The sequence below is a fragment of the Callospermophilus lateralis genome, unplaced genomic scaffold (genome assembly GCF_048772815.1).
Source record: "Callospermophilus lateralis isolate mCalLat2 unplaced genomic scaffold, mCalLat2.hap1 Scaffold_60, whole genome shotgun sequence".
In the NCBI taxonomy this organism is placed as follows: domain Eukaryota; kingdom Metazoa; phylum Chordata; class Mammalia; order Rodentia; family Sciuridae; genus Callospermophilus; species Callospermophilus lateralis.
Window position 1 is genome coordinate 4,929,716 of NW_027514584.1, and position 15,102 is coordinate 4,944,817.

Here is a 15,102-nt window from a genome sequence, read left to right on the forward strand (position 1 = left end):
CTTGCTTCCAAGGGTCCCATGATATGGAGTCTGCCCCTACTTTCTGTGACACTTTCAGAAGTTAGAATGGTATATCAACCATTGGCACCCGGGAACAGCTCTCCACACATGTCTTGTTTAGTCCATATTCTCTAAAATAAGAAGAGAGAGGCTGATTCAGACACATACCTTCATCCTGACAAGGTTGTTTGCCATGGAAGATGACTTTTGCTCTCTCAGATCTTTCATACCTCCCTACAACTTCTCCAGGTATCATTTCTGCATGGACCTTTGAGGTTTTCAGCAGGTGGAAGGTCCCCTACTTTCCTGTATTTTAAGAACAACTCTGTCCCTGCTGTTCTGTAAAATGAGATTGAGGGAACAGTGTATGTTTAGGGTTAATAACAGGTTCGATTTGGGTTAGAAATCATTCTGTGTGATGAATAATGGTATTGGAAACCTGCGATATTTACAAGAATATAGAAGTGAAATATAAGTATGGAAACAGAAATCTAGGTATAATTTGAAGCCCACAAGGGCATTGGGCCCTTGATTGGGATACTTAGCTTTGAATTATGTTCTGTAAACATGTCTCAGATAATTCGATATACAATGGCACAGGACCTTGTACCTTAGTAGATTGAATGTAGAACAAAACATCCAGTCAAAAAGGGACAGTCGGTAGGATTAGGAAGATAGTTGGTAGGTTTAGGAAGAAGAGTGAGTATAGGATTTGAACAAAAGTACTTTAACAATAGGGTTTCGGTTAGAGAGTGAATGAAAATGTCAGCACAGGTGAAGAGTCAGTCACAATGATGAACTGGGGAAAATATGTAGGAAAGCAGGTATCAATAGAGACATTATGAAATCAGGCAAAGAATAAAGTGAGTGATAGGATTAGACATTTTCAACAGGGTTGAATTTGAATATATAATCTTAGGAAGAAACAAATATGTTGTCACCAATAGGATTGACATTTGAGAGTATTAGGCAACCTGCACATGGATGTTTTTAGTAAACCATGTTCACTTTCCTTTTAGGCTTTGGTACAATCAAAAGTGTGACCTTTACATTTTTTGTTCAGAATATTACTGTGATAAAATGTATACGTAGATCAGGTGATATAAGTATTTCTTCCACCATTTCTGGGAGCAATATATTGAAGACGTAAAATTAGTATTGGGGGTCCAAAGAGGTGAACACTCTGTCTATGAATATAGAGATAAAGCATGTATAGACCATACTGTGAATTAATAATATAACTTGTTCCAACTTTAAATAATGGATTAAACTGATATCTGAAAAATTACAGGAAATCTTATATTGATATACAATCATTCATTCCAACATGTTATACATATAATGGTAATATTAGTGTTTTGGTTTATCACGAAGGGTGTGAGTTTTGCTTCACCAGTGATTATGGAAATCGAAAATAACTTGTTTGGAAAGAAGCGTCATGAAAAGACGAGTCCAGTAACCATGACAATACATGTGTTCTGAAACAGGAAGTGATTAAAGTTGAAACAAATGCCTGTAAATTTGTGAACTTGTGGATGAAATATATATCATATGATGTTCAAAAACTGAAGAAATAATAATTTACCAGTGTTGAATACAAATAAACCTCAAATTACATATCATGTCCCAATGGAATCTACTTGCATTGGTGGCAGACTGGGTCAGTTATTGTAAAATTATTAGAATTTGTAGGCACCATTCACTGAAGTTTGTTTTTAGTACTAGGAAACAAATACGTATTTAAGGTGGATGAATATTTCTGAAAATAATCTTGAGAAAAGTTGATTACAAATCCACATACATGAACATGAATGAATTTAGAAAGTGTATATAAGACACATATATTTTATATATTGAAAAATCTGGAGAGTGTGAGTGTGTGTGTATATAATATACACAAAAAAAAACCCACACACAGACATTAAAAAGTAGCAATATATATGAAAATCGAAATTCATCAGTAAATATATATCGTCCACAGATGCAAAAATAATTATTTTACTGAACATGAGTTTATCTATAATGTTGTTCTACTAGCAAGCTCCTCTATAGTTTGAATCTTTAGTTCTAACAGCGTTTAAGAGGAGTGATCTCTTCTCACAATTTGTATCTGCCAAGTGAAAAGCCTCACAAAAATGTACGTGGGATACCTGGTAGCATTCTATATGTGCATATAAATATACATGTGTGAATAGGTTACAGAGAAAGGGATACAGGAATTCACATATTTGTTATCTTTAAAAACATATGGGGAACTATTTCAATTAAAAATTGACTAGATTTATAACTCCTAACTTTTATAATGCAAAAGGCAAGTCCAACAATACAACATGCCTTCTCTGAACTGCTTGAATTTCTATTCTGTTTGGGTTATTTTTCTCCATTATATTAGGATGAGTAGTCTGATCTAGTAGCTATGGGTTAGTGTCAGGGATTCAGTATTTCAAAAGGAAAATTAGAAAATGAATCCAATGTGTAAGCAAATATGTGTTTCACAAATATCCTCCCACTCTCATCCAGAACAATGCCTTGACATTACCTTCGCCCCAAGTAAGACACAATTAGAGGAGAAGAGTTAGAAAGTCAGTGAATACATATCTGGAATGGAAAATGCTCAAGAGTTTATAACTATGAAGGTGGTAGAGGAGTTTCCAAAAGTAAGGGACAGGGTAAACACCCAACACAAACAGGGAGCTTGGAGAGCCTAAAAACTTTTTGAGAAACTGCCTCTGAGTTTGGGCACTTGAAATATATATTGTAATCAGGAGATTTGGCTTCCTTTGTAGTGAGACCATCAAAGATGGTTCTGCATCTATGTGACCTGAAGGACACGGTTTCTTATTTTCCAATGAACATGAGGCAGCAATGCTGAATCCTCTCTTTGTAGGTAAACTGTGACCACTGGGGACTAAGTGTCTCCCCGTTTGAAATGTGAAGCCATTTGGTTCTCCTCCACTTTTTGTGGTGATTTTCCTGCTGCACTGGGAGTTTGGTATTTTTTTCATGAAATATCAGGAGTTCAACTGGGCATATTGCTGGAGGGAGTTCTGTCACATGTGGTGGGTCAGGGTCTGCAGGAGAATGCACCAACCAGGCTTCTATTTCTCATAGTTTGCCCCATTGCCCCCTTGTCCATATCAACCTGTTTCAGAATATTGCCCTGAAACCTCTCCATATAACAAGATGCCTTTACATATAAGGGACTTCTGGCTGCACCATGTCAGTCACAATCCATTTGGAATTCAATGGTAGATCCTCATGGCCCTACCACTGATGTTTTATCACACACCTGCCCACCACTGCTCTAGGCCCACTACTCAGCAGGCTCCAACTTATTGGCATCTCTGTTCTACACCATTTTCAAGAAACCCAGTCAATCAAGGCACTGTCTGGTATACTCATGATCAGCAACAGGACATCCAAATGTTCTCCAGTGCCACCTGGTCATGGGAACATCAAAAAACTCATGGTATTCATCAAGCCATTTTTCAAGGATGAAGTTGGAGAAACTGTGTTTTTCAATTTATTCAGGAAACACTAAATGTTGAGGAAGCTCATTTAAATGAAAACTCTGGAGAACTCTCACAGGCAAGGCTTCCCAAAGAGTGGGAAAAAGGTCACATGTAGCCATGCACATTGAGGTGTACAATGTTAGGTCCATGTGTGTTTTGACTCTCAACTATGGCTGCCAAGTCTTTCACAATAAAATCATGTGATATCCTGGCTGAGATTCCCAGTGCTCTGTGGAAAGCCACCCTGGGCCTAGATCTCACTTTCCAAGGGCGACTCTCATGCGTGGCCTCCTAAAATCCCAACCCAATTCATGGCAATACTTCTCTGAGGTCAGTTCCAGAACTCAGTCTTTATGGGGAATCACACCAGAGTTCAAGCCCAGGTGGACCCATGCATTTCTTCCAACCGCCACACAAATGACCACAATTAAAACCAAAAAACTCCCACATGCCCCTCATCTTCTTCCATATAGTCACTCATCATTACCTTTGGTTGGAGGTTTTCATGAGGGGCGCAGCCATTAATAGTGTCCAAAATAAGCTCCCTTGCCCCTCATTTGCCTAAAGTCAGGGTGGCCTGGACACTCTTAATATGAACAAGGAGTGATCAAATAAGCCTGCCGTTAATCCTGCTCTGTTTCTCCAATTTCAAGCCTACTGACATTCAGGTATAGAATCTTTATGTGAAATAGAGTCATGAGAAAAGCCAAGCACCTCTGCAGAGATTTCAAGAACTCATTTGATCCAAAGGATCCCTATTCTCACTTGATGGATGTCAGGATGGTTTTGGATGCGCACATGTGATCATTCTTTGGATCCATCATGTGCTGAGAATCAAAGTCACAGCCACATACAAGGCCAAGAGGCTAATTCAGACACATCCCTTTCCAAAGCAATTAAGCAAAGAGCCATCATATCCTATGATGTGCATAAACTGAAGAAATAGTAATGTACCAGTGTTGAATAAAGTGAACGTCAATATACACATCATGTCCCCTAGGAATCTACTTGCATTGATGTTACACTGGGTCAGTAACTGTAGAAATATTAGAGTTTGTATGCACCATTCACTGAAGTTACTTTTCAGTACTAGGAAAGAAATATGTATTTCAGGTGGATGACTATTTCTGAGAATAATCTTGTGGAAAGTTTGTTATAAATCCACATATATGAATATGAATGAATTTAGGGAGCGTATAATAAGACACATATATTTCATATTTTGAAAAATCTGGAGAGTATATATATATATATATATATATATATATATATATATATATATATACACACACACACACGCACAGACATTAAAAAGTAGCAATATAGGAGATCCAACATGGCGGCGGACATGGAGAAATCAAGTCTCTGACCTCTTCAGCTGTGCGGGAGTAGGGAGTCGTAAACTGTCTAAATGCTGTTTGTTCAGAATCACTAGGCAATGCTGACCTGACGTGGATCTGGGGCAAACAGTCTGGGCCCCTCAGAACACACACAGAGCCCGGATCGGCTGCATTGAAGCTCAGATTTGCCTGCTTCTCCTGACTCAGAACTAACGTTCCCACTGAAATAACTGGTCGGCCCTTCTGAATTTACAGAGGTAAAAGGCCACTGGATTAAAATGGGGCTTGGGAGAGACAGTCATGACCCATCCATTGCATTGGTCAACTGGCAAAAGGAAGGAACGGTCACCATTTACATGGGATACCACCATGGCAGAGAACTGACATCATGGGCAGAGGAGATAACTTCATTGAAACCAGTATGACAGGTGTGTAATCCCCTATGCATCTCTCTTCACACAGAGGGGAAACCTTAAGGGCCCCTCCCAGCTCTCTCTTAAGGGGCCTTCCCAGCTCTCCCGTGAGAAAGATGGCCAGATCGAGGGAATCAGGTGTGGCGCGAGACTCATGGCGCGGAATTCCCGGCTACTGCTCCCACCAGTGCTGACAACTGATGTCTCTTACACCAGCTAATGGGAGCATGGCTACCGGAGGGCAAGCAAATTCGCTGGGGGTTCTCAGCCCCAGGCTCTACAAACTTAGGGTCTGAGGGAGGCAAACAGGGAGAGTTTGCCAGGCGTTGATGAAAACAGGGCTACCAGGAGCCAAGACCTGACGTGTAGCCAGTATTGTGGTGAGCGTCACAGTTGAGTGGAGCCTGGCTTGAGGAAACACAAGAGAAGGTCCTAGGCACTCAGAATTGGAGACCTGCCCAGTCTGGGAGGAAGACTGCTGCACAGTGATTGGTTCCCACCTATTGAGAGGAGAAGCTTGGCCTAGTGAGCACAGCTCCACCTACTGGAAGAGAAGTTAATTGAACTCTATGACTGCATCTATTATTATTATTATTTTTTTACTTTTTTTTCTTTTTATTTCATTTTTATTTTTTGTTGTTGTTCTTTAACTTATTTTAATGTTTTTATTTTTTTAATTTTACTATTATTATTATTATTATTATTTTAAATTTTAATTTTCATTTTTTAAATTATCATTATTATTTTTTAAAAAATTATTTCTTGCATTATTTTCTATTTTTTTTTCTTTTGTCTTTTCATTTCTTTTAAATTTTACTATTCCCCCATCCTTGAATTCTACCTGCCTATTCTCATTCTCTTTAGTGACTTCTTCCCATCCCTTCTAATATCTTTCCTCCAAAGCTTCAAATAAATTTATAAGAGTAAGCACTAACTCAGCACTTGAAAAGTTAGTGCTTACTCATCTTGAAAATAGTCTATCCCACACAGAAAGGCTGGTAAAAAATCACGAGAAAAACATCCAAGAGATATGGGATAATATAAAAAAACCAAACTTATGAGTCATCTGGATAGATGAAGGTACAGAGATTCAAACCAAGGGAATGAGTAACCTGCTGAGTGAAATAATTACAGAAAACTTTCCAGAAATAAAAATGGAAACGGATATACAAATTGAAGATGCTTACAGGACACAGAGCACACAAAATAACAGTAGACCAACACCAAGACACATTGTTATGAAGATATCCAATATACAGAACAAAGAGAAAATATTAAAAGCTTCAAGAGAAAAGAGAAAGATTACATTCAGGGGTAAACCAATAAGGTTAACAATCTATTTTTCATCGCAGACACTGAAAGTGAGAAGATCCTGGAACAACGTATTTCAAACACTGAAAGACAATGGATGCCTACCAAAAATTCTGTATCCAGCAAAATTAAGCTTCAGGTATGACAACGAAATAAAAATCTTTCATGATAAACAAAAGCTAAAAGTATTTGCAGCCAGAAAACCAGCATTTCAAAGTGTCTTGAGCAAAACACTACACGAGGAAGAAATGAAAAACAACAACCAAAACCATCAGTGGGAAGTGCCTCAGTAATGACAAAGGGCGGGGGAAAACTAATCATGGAGAAACAAACTAAATTAAAAAAAAAAGATAAATATTCAAACATGGCTGGCAGTACAAACCATATATCAATAGTAACTGTAAACATTAATGGCTTAAACTCTCCAATAAAGCAACATAGGCTTGTAACTTGGATTCAAAAAACAAATCCAACAATATGTTGCCTCCAGGAGACAAATCTGAATGGTAAAGACATACACAGGCTGAAGAAGAAAGGTTGGGAAAAAATATACCATGCACACCATCCTCGTAAGCAAGCAGGGGTGGCCATCCTCAAATCGAATAAAATTGATTTCAAGACTAATTTAATCAAAAGAGATAAGGAAGGACATTATATACTGTTAAAAGGAACCATTCACCAACAAGACATAAAAATTATCAATATTTACGCACCATTAAATGGTGCTGCAACGTTCATAAAACAAATTCTCCTCAAGTTCAAGAATCAAATAGACCACAACACAATAATTATGGGTGACTTCAACACACCTCTCTCACCATTGGACAGATCCTCCAAACAAAAGTTGAATAAAGAAACTATAGAACTCAATATCACAATCAATAACCTAGACTTAGCTGACATATATAGAATATATCAACCATCATCAAGTGGATATACTTTTTTCTCAGCAGCACAGGGATCCTTCTCAAAAATAAAGCATATATTATGCCATAGGGCAACCTTCAGTAAATATAAAGGGGTGGAGATAATACCATGAATTTTATCTGATCATAATGGAATGAAACTGGAAACCAATGAAAAAGAAGGAAGGAAAAATCCTACATCACATGGAAAATGAACAATATGTTACTGAATGATCAATGGGTTACAGAAGACATAAATGAGGAAATCAAAAAATTCTTTGAGATAAATGAAAATACAGACACAACATATCGGAATCTATGGGACACAATGAAAGCAGTTTTAAGAGGGAAATTCACCACCTTGACATCATTCCTCAAAAAAAAAGGAAAGAACAACAAATAAATGAGCTCACACTTCATCTCAAAGCCCTAGAAAAGGAAGAGCAAAACAACAGCAAATGTAGCAGAAGGCAAGAAATAATTAAAATCAGAGCGGAAAACAACAAAATTGAAACAGAAGAAACTATCGAAAAAATTAACAAAAATAAAACTTAGTTCTTCGAAAAATAAATAAAATCGATAGACCCTTAGCATCCCTTTATGTTCAAAACATTAGAAATACTAGGGATAACAGCAACTTACCTCGACATTGTAAAACCTATCTATGTGAAGCCTCAGGCTAGCATCATTCTGAATGGAGAAAAATTGAATCATAACCTCTAAAATCTGAAACAAGACAGGGATGTCCTCTACCACCACTTCTATTCAATATAGTTCTCGAAACACTGGCCAGAGCAATTAGACAGACGAAAGAAACCAAAGGCATAAAAATAGGAAAAGAATAACTTAAATTATCATTATTTGCAGCTGACATGATTCTACATATAGAAGACCCAAAAGGGTCTACAAAAAAACTACTAGAACTAATAAATGATTTCAGCAATGTGGCAGGATATAAAATCAACATGCATAAATCAAAGGCATTTCTGTATATCAGCGACAAAACTTCTGAAACGGAAATGAGAAAAAAAAATACTCCATTCACAATATCCTCAAAAAATTAAAATACAATCCTTGGGAATCAACCTAACAAAAGAGGTGAAAGATTTATTCAATGCAAACTACAGAACCCTAAAAAGAGAAGTAGAATAAGATCTTAGAAGATGGAAAAATATACACTGTTCATGGATAGGGAGAACTAACATCATCAAAATGGTGATATTATCAAAAGTTCTCTATTGGTTTAACGCAATGCCAATCAAAATCCCAACGGCCTTTCTTGTAGAAATAGAGAAAGCAATCGTGAAATTTATATGGAAAAATAAAAGACCCAGAATAGCAAAATCAATTCTAACCAAGAAGTGAGAATCAGGCAGTATAGCGATACCATTTCAAACTAAATTTCAGAGCAATAGTAACAAAGACAGCATGGTACTGGTACCAAAACAGGCGGGTGGACCAATGGTACAGAAAGGAGGACACAGAGATTAATCCACAATGCTAGAACAATCTTATATTTGATAAAGGAGCTAAAAGCATGCAATTGAGGAAGGATAGCATCTTCAACAAATGGTGCTGGGAAAACTGGAAATCCATATGTAACAAAATGAAACTGAATCCCTTTCTCTTGCATGCACAAAAGATAACTCAAAATGGATCAAGGACCTTTATATCAAATCAGAAACATGGCATCTGATAGAAGAAAAAGTTGGCTACGTTCTACATACTTTGGGGTCGGGCTTCAAATTCCTCAATAGGACACCCATAGCAAAAGAGTTAATAACTAGAATCAACACATGGGACTTACTCAAAGTAAAAAGTTTTTTCTCAGCAAAAGAAACAATAAGAGAGGTAAATAGGGAGCCTACATCCTGGAAACAAATCTTACTCCTCACACTTCAGATAGAGCCCTAATATCCAGAGTATACAAACAACTCAAAACATTAAACAATAAGATAACAAATAACCCAATCAACAAATGGGCCAAGGACCTCAACAGACACTTCTCAGAGGAGGACATACAATCAATCAACAAGTACATGAAAAAATGCTCACCATCTCCATCAGTCAAAAAAAATGTGAATCAAAACCACCCTAAGATACCATCTCACTCCAGTAAGATTGGCAGCAATTATGAAGTCAAACAACAAGTGCTGGCGAGGATGTGGGGAAACAGATACACTTGTACATTGCTGGTGGGACTGCAAATTGGTGCAGCCAATTTGGAAAGCAGTATGGTGATTTCTTGGAAAGCTGGGAATGGAACCACCATTTGACCCAGCTATTCCCCTTCTCGGTCTATTCCCTAAAGACCTAAAAAGAGCATGCTACAGGGACACTGCTACATCGATGTTCATAGCAGCACAATTCACAATAGCAAGACTGTGGAAGCAACCTAGATGCACTTCAATAGATGAATGGAAAAAAATGTGGCATTTATACACAATGGAGTATTACTCTGCATTAAAAAATGAGAAAATCATAGAATTTGCAGGGAAATGGATGGCACTAGAACAGATTATGTTAAGTGAAGCTAGCCAGTCCCTAAAAAACAAATGCCAAAAGTCTTCTTTGATATAAGGAGAGTAACTAAAAACAGAGTAGGGATGAAGAGCATGAGAAGAAGATTCACATTAAAACAGGGATGAGAGGTGGGAGGGAAAGGGAGAGAGAAGGGAAATTGCATGGAAATGGAAGGAGACCCTCAGGGTTATACAAAATTACATACAAGAGGAAGTGAGAAGAAATGAAAAAATAATACAAGGGGGAGAAATTTATTTCAGTAGAGGAGGTAGAGAGAGAAGAGGGGAGGAGAGGGTAGTGGAGGGGGGATAGTAGAGGATAGGAAAGGCAGCAGAGTACAACAGACTAGTATGGCAATATGTGAATCAATGGATGTGTTACTGATTTGATTCTGCAATCTGTATACAGGGTAAAAATGGGAGTTCATAACGCACTTGAATTAAAGTGAGAAATATGATATATCAAGAACTATTTAATGTTTTGAACAAGCATAAATAAAAATTAAAAAAAAAGAAAACTAACTTCGGTGAATGATGCACGCGAATCCTAATATTTCTACAGTAACTGACCCAGTTTAACATCAATGCAAGTAGATTCCTATGGTACATGATGTCTATTTTGACGTTCATTTTTATTGAACACTGGTACATTACTATTTCATCAGTTTACGCAATTATAGGATTTATATTTCATCCACAATTTAGCAAATTTATAGGCATTTGTTTCACTTTCAATCACTTGCTGCTTCAGAACACATGTATTCCTCCATATTTCTTGACTGGTAATTTCATGAGACTTCTTTCCCAACACATTATTTTCGATTTCTGTAATCACTTTTGAAGCAAAACTCACACACACTTCATGATAAACAATAACCCTAAGATTACAATTAGATATTTAACTGGTTGGAATGAATGATTGTATGTCAATATATGATTTCTTATATATTTTCAGATATCAATTCAATCCATTATTTAAAGTGGAACCAGTTATATTATTTATTCACAGTATGTTCTATTCATGCATTATCTCTATACTCATAGACACAGGGTACACCACTTTGTACCACCAATACTAATTTATGTCTTCAAATATTGCTCACAGAAATGGTGGAAGAAATACTCATTTCACATGATCTACATATATATTTTATCACAGTAATTTTATGGGCACACAATGCAAAGGTCACACTTATGATTGTCCCAAATCGTAAATGGAAATTGAACATGGATTACTAAAAACATTCTTGTTAAGGTTGCCTAATGCTTTCAAATGTCATTTGTATTGGTGACTACATATTTGTTTCTTCGTAAGATTATGTATTCAATCTCAATCCTGTTGAAAATGTCTAAACCTATCACTTTATAATTGCCTGATTTTGTAATGTCTCTATTGATATCTTCTTTCCTATATTTTCCCCAGTTCATCATTGTGACTGACTTTTCCCATGTGCTGACATTTACATTCACTCTATAAATAAAACCCTATTGCTAAAGAACATTTGATTCAAATTTTATACTCAGTCTTCTTCCTAAACCTACCGACTGTCTTCCTAATCCTACCGACAATCCCAATTTGAGTGGATGTTCTCTTCTCCAATCAGTCATCCAAGGTACAAGGTCCTATGCCATTGATTATCAATTTATCTGAGACAACCTTGGAGAATATAATTAAAAGCTAAGTATCCCAATCAAGAGCCTAATGCCCTCTGAGCTACAATCTTACCTAGATTTCTGTTTTCATACTTATATTTCACCTCTATAATCTTATAAATATCGCAGGTTCCCAATACCTTTATTCATCCAGCAGAATTTTTCCTAACCCAAATCGAACATGTTATTAACCCTAACCATACAGTGTTCCCTCAATCTAACTTTACAGAAGAGCAGGGACAGAGTTCGTCTTGCAATACAGCAATGTAGGGGATCTTCCACCTGCTGAGAACCTCAAAGGTCCATGCAGATTTGATCCCTGGAGAAGATGTAGGCAGCTATGAAGGACCTGAGAGACCAAAAGTCATCTTCTATGGCAAACAACCTGGTCAGGATGAAGGGTTGTGTCTGAGTAAGCCTCTCTCTTCTTAATTTTGAGAAGATGGACCAAACCAGGCCGATGTGGAGAGCTGTTTCCGCAAACTGGTGCGGCCAATTTGGAAAGCAGTATGAAGATTCCTGGGAAAGCTGGAAATGGAACCACAATTTGACCCAGCTATTGCCCTTCTCAGACTATTCCCTGAAGACCTTAAAAGAGTGTACCTCAGGGATACTGCCACATCGATGCTCATAGCAGTACAATTCACAATTGCTACACTGTGGACCCAACCCTGATGCCCTTCAATAGATGAATGGGTAACAAAAATGTGGCATTCATACACCATGGAGTATTATGCAGCACCAAAATATGACAAAATCGTGGAATTTTCAGGGAAATGGATGGTACTAGAGCAGATTATGCTTAGTGAAGCTAGCCAATCCCTAAAAAACAAATACCAAATGTCTTCTTGGATATAATGAGAACAACTAAGAACAGAGCAGGGAGGAAGAACAGGAAGAAAATATTAACATTAAACAGAGACATGAGGTGGGAGGGAAAGGGAGATAAAAGGGAAATTGCATGGTAATGGAGGGAGACCCTCATTGTTACACAAAATTACATATAAGAGGTTGTGAGGAGAATGGGAAAATAAACAAGGAGATAAATGAATTACAATAGATGGGGTAGAGAGAGAAGATGGGAGGAAAAGGGAGGGAGGATAGTAGAGTATAGGAAATGTAGCAGAATACAACAGTAACTAATGGGGCATTATGTAAAAATGTGGATGTGTAACCAATGTGATTCTGCATTCTGTGTTTGGGGTAAAAATGGGAGTTCAAAACCCATTTGAATCTAATGTATGAAACATGATATGTCAAGATCTTTGTAATGTTTTGAGCAACCAAAAAAAGAAAAAAAAAGTAGCAATATATATGCCAATCGAAATTCATCATGAAATATATATAATCCACAGATGCAAAAATATTCATTTTACTGAACATGGATTTATGTATAATGTTATTCAACTAGGAAGCTCACCCATAGGTTGAATTTTCAGTTTCAACAGCGTTTAGGAGGAGTGATTTCTTCTCACAATTTGTATCTGCCAATTCAGCCACCTCACAAGTATGTACGTGTGATAACAGATAGGATTCTCTATGTGCATATAAAAATACATGTGCTGAATAAGCTACAGAGAAAGGGACACAGGATTCCCATATTTGTCAACTTTAAAAACACATGTAGAATTATTTCAACAAAAAATTGACTAGATTTATAACTCCAATACTATATAATGCAAAAGACAATTCCAACTACACACCATGCCTCCTCTGAACGGCTTGTATTTCTATTGTGTTTGGGTTATTTTTCACCATCATATTAAGATTATTAGTCAGAGTCTAGTAGGGTATGGGTTAGTGTAAGGAATTCAGTATTTCAAATGGAAAATTGGAAAATGAATACAAGGTGTATGTAAATATGTGCTACACAAAAATATTCCCACTCACATCCAGAACAATGCCTTGACATTACTTTCGCCCCAAGTAAGACACAATTAGAGTAGAAAAGTGTGAAAATCTGTGAATACATATCTGAAATGGAATATGCTCAGGAGTTCACATACTTGGAGGTGGTAGAGCAGTTTCCAAAAAGTAAGGGATATGGTAAACACTCCACAAACATGGAGCTGTGAGAGCCTAAAAACTTTTTCAAAAACTGCCTCTGAGTTTGGGCACTTGAAATATATGTTGTTGTCAGAAGATTTGGCTTCCTTTGTAGTGAGACCATCAAAGCCTGGTCTGCATCTATGTGACCTGAAGAACACGGTTTCTTATTTTCCAATGAACATGAGGCAGCAGTGCTGAATCCTCTCTTTGTAGTGAAACTGTGGCCACTGTGGGCTAAGTGTCTCCCCGTGTGGACTGTGAAGCCATTTGGTCATCCTCCACTTTTTGTCGTATTTTTGCTGCTGCACTGAGAGTTTGGTATTTGCTTCACAAAATACAAAGAGCTCAACTGGGACACAGTGCTGGAGGGAGTTCTGTCACGTGTGGTGGTTGAGGGTCTGTAGGAGAATACACCAACCAGGCTTCTATCCCACAAAGCTTGCACCAATAACCATAGCAACCTGATTCTGAACATAGCCCAGAAAGCTCTCCATATAACAAGATGCCTTTACATATAAGGATCTGTGGGCTGCACCATGTCAGTCACAAGCCATTTGAAAGCCAATGGCAGATCCACATGGCCCCACCATGATGTTTTATCACACACCTGCCCACCCCTGCTCTAGGCCCACTACTCGGCAGGCACCAAATAACTGGCATCTCTGTTCTACACCATTTTCATGAAACCCAGTCAAACAATGCACTCTCTGGTATACTCATGATCAGCTACAGGACATAAAAGTTTCTCCAGTGCCATCTGGTCATGGGAATTTCAAAAATTTCATGGTATTTATCTAGTCATTTTTCAAGGATGAAGTTGGAGGCACTGTGGGTTTCAATTCATTCAGGAACCATTAAGTGTTGAGAAAGCTCATTTCAATGAAAGCACTGGAGGACTCCCAGAGGCAAGGCTTCCCAAAGAGTGGCCAAAATGTTACATGAAGCCAGGCCAATTGACGTCTACAATGTGAGGTCCATGTATGTTTTGACTCTCAACTATGGCTGCCAAGTCTTTCAAAATAAAATCATGTGATATGCTACCTGAGATTCCCAGTGCTCTGTGGAATACCACCCTGGGCCTAGACCTCAGTTTCCAAGGGCGATTCTCATGAATGACCTCTTAAAATCCCAACAGAATTCATGGAAATACTTCTCTGAATTCAGTTCCAGAAGTCAGTCTCTAAAGGGAATCACACCAGAGTTCGTTCCCAGGTGGACCCAGTCATCTATTCCAACCGCCACAAAAATGACCACAATTAAATCCAAAACACTCCCACATGGCCCTCATCTTCTTCCATATAGACACTCATCATAACGTCTGGCTGGAGGTTTCTATGAGGGTCGCAGCCCAAGAAAGTGTCCAAAATAAGCTCAATTGCCCCTCATTTGCCTAAAAT